Here is a 2,769-nt window from a genome sequence, read left to right as displayed (position 1 = left end):
CATCAGCTCGGTAGTCTACCTTGCAGGCAACCAGACGTTCTCCCAGAAATGCTTCAAGTACCAAGAAGGAATAGGCCAAAAAGGCTACACCCACGACCACGAGGAAGGGCAGCGGGATAGTGAAGAGGAAAGAGAACGATTGCCTCTTACTTAAAGCACTCATCGCCCAGAACCAAATTTACAGCAGCTTGTTCGAGTTGGGGAGTAATAATATTTCTGACGCCATGGATGATGAAGAAGTAGAGTTGTTGCTTGCTAAAAGTAAAGCAGACGTACTTGAAGCACGCGATTACGTCCATGGCCAGCCATTTCTTTTTGGTGAATACTTTGATGAGTGCAGCTCCAGTTGCCGCGAGTTACATGAATATTGCATGGATCAAATGTCAGCAGGTCATCATGCTTTGCTAGTCCACTACAATAGAGATCATTTTCGACACGATGTTGGTTCCATCAATGTGAGTTTCGAGGACTTACATATATTCTTCAACTTCAACGTGCTCGATGCCACTCTTGTTAGATGCCTGATTTTGTAAGTACTTAACAAACTCTGATCAACTTCTCCATACAAAGCTGTAAATGATAAACAACCAACTGCATTTTATTCCTCTCAGGGGATTGAACGCGCGGAGAAGAAAAATGGAGAGTGTGTATTTCATAGATCCTGCATTAGCAAATGGCACAACATTAGATGGTAAGGACCGACGGGACTGGGCCGTTAACACAGTCCTCCGTATCTTCAAAAACACGTCCCATACAGAATCATTTCTCTGGCCATATCATGAACGGTAAGTCAAGTAAACAACCACACATACAATGATTGTCTTTCAGATTTCAACATCATTCCTAAGTTCATGGCTTTCTTAATATGTAGCAATCACTGGATATTGGTATTCATTGTTCCAAACAAGAACACAATATACTACATCGATTCTCTCAGAGAGTCAACAAACGCTCAGGATCTGACGCATGTTCACCAATTCTTGGATAGGCATTGAATTCTATGATGTTGAATTTAATTTGCATTCATATCTGGTTCAATAATTGATGTTGTCAAAATTCATCATCATTTGCAGTGTGCTCGCATTGTGGAAAACTAAACCAGAGAACCTGTTCCAGACGGAACAACCCGTGCAGCACGAGATCGTTTCTCCGGTAACACACCGAAATCCGTTATTTTCGGAAAAATTATCCAACAGTCTGCAAATACCTTTCCTTACGCTAGTCAAATGTTCAAGCTTCTAAATAAACCTCTTTCTATTTTTTCCAAAGAAAAATAATACATCTAACACGGGTTAGGTTGTTCCTAACATGACAAATACATGATTAATTTTGTACAAAAAATTTCAGTGTCCTCAGCAAGAAGCAGGGACCAAACTTTGTGGATACTATGTTTGTAGACACATGATCTCCATTTGCAAATCTGCTGATAGTTGTGATGATCCTCACAAATTAGTACCAGTAAGTCTATCTTAATTAATATTTTCTACTCCACTCATATGGCACATTCTGATCTTAAAAATACTGCATCTCATCTTAAAACCGAGGACCCCTGAACCGCTCCTGGCTGGTGAATTGCTGATGGTTCAGAGATTTATCACCGACTTCTTCCTGGATCACTACATCAATCCCACTGGTGATAATGAAAATTTCAGCATGCGTTCTCCTGAAACATTGAGTAAGAGTTAGCCCATAAACATATAACGCATGGATTCCATATGATGAGGTCTTAGTATTTCGTACACTATGATTAATTATGTAATGCATATATGTGTGGACAAATCATTGCGATTTAGCTACCATATGTTCAATTGCAATTGTTGAGAAATCTGATGAATGTTCTTCCTGTGGACACTATTTGTTCAATTGAATATTGTGGCAAATTTCTTTTTGCGTGCCGATTCAAAATGGGATATTTTTGTTCATTTGTTCAATTGAATATTGTGGCGAATTTGCTTTTCGCGTGGCGATTCAAAATGGGATATTTTTGTTTTAACCTGGCAATTGCTCCGCACACGGTTCAACTAAATGAGTATGTGCGATCCACATTGGAAAGCATACGTCAATCCTTGCGGAACCATTGGTGATACACAGCATATCGCAAATGATTTGTAGCACTACTACGTGTGCGCAGGTTCTCCGGAACCGTTTGTGATATCGTGTTATCGCACACGAGAACTGGGAGTAAACCGTGCCCAATACAAAATACAATCCCAGTCGTAATTTTTTTCAGTAAACGTGTGGGATCCCAAATGAAAACCACACGTCACTCTTGCGGCAACCGTCGGTGATACCCAACAAATCACAAACGGTCTGCAACACTTGTATGTGTGTGAAGGGGCTCCTCAACCGTTTGTGATAGAACATTATCGCAGGCGGTAATTGTTGGCAAATGTGTGCGATAGAGTCTAGCATGGCAGACGGGTTACGCAGAAAACTCGTGTGCGATGGGGCACAAATCGCATACAGTTCATATGTTGGCTCGTGTGCCTTACATACTGTTTCCCAAACGGTTCATTATGACAGACCGTATGGTTTCACTGCGTCATTAGAAACGCTTAATCACCGATACCACACATGCGAAAGAATTTAGTGTGTGGTGCATCACACACGATTACATTTTGGAAGGCCTCTGGATCACTGCTCCATATCCTCGACGGTTTCTAGGTCGTGTCGGAAGGACACCTTATCGCACACACTCACTTGGCGACGGTTCCAAATGCCGTCGCGGAAAGGGGTTAAAACCCGTTTGTTTAGGACAGACGCGCACCA

At 41.6% G+C, this 2,769-nt stretch overlaps 1 pseudogene; it reads left to right on the top strand.

Annotated features, from left to right (window-relative positions):
• Positions 1-224: 224 nt before the first annotated feature.
• Positions 225-1,686, top strand: LOC147975826 (uncharacterized; annotated as a pseudogene).
• Positions 1,687-2,769: the final 1,083 nt, after the last annotated feature.

Source organism: Triticum urartu, chromosome 4A, assembly GCF_056163025.1.
Source record: "Triticum urartu cultivar PI428250 chromosome 4A, HENAU_Tu73, whole genome shotgun sequence".
Taxonomy (NCBI): Eukaryota; Viridiplantae; Streptophyta; class Magnoliopsida; order Poales; family Poaceae; genus Triticum; species Triticum urartu.
This window is presented reverse-complemented; position numbering and strand designations above follow the sequence as displayed.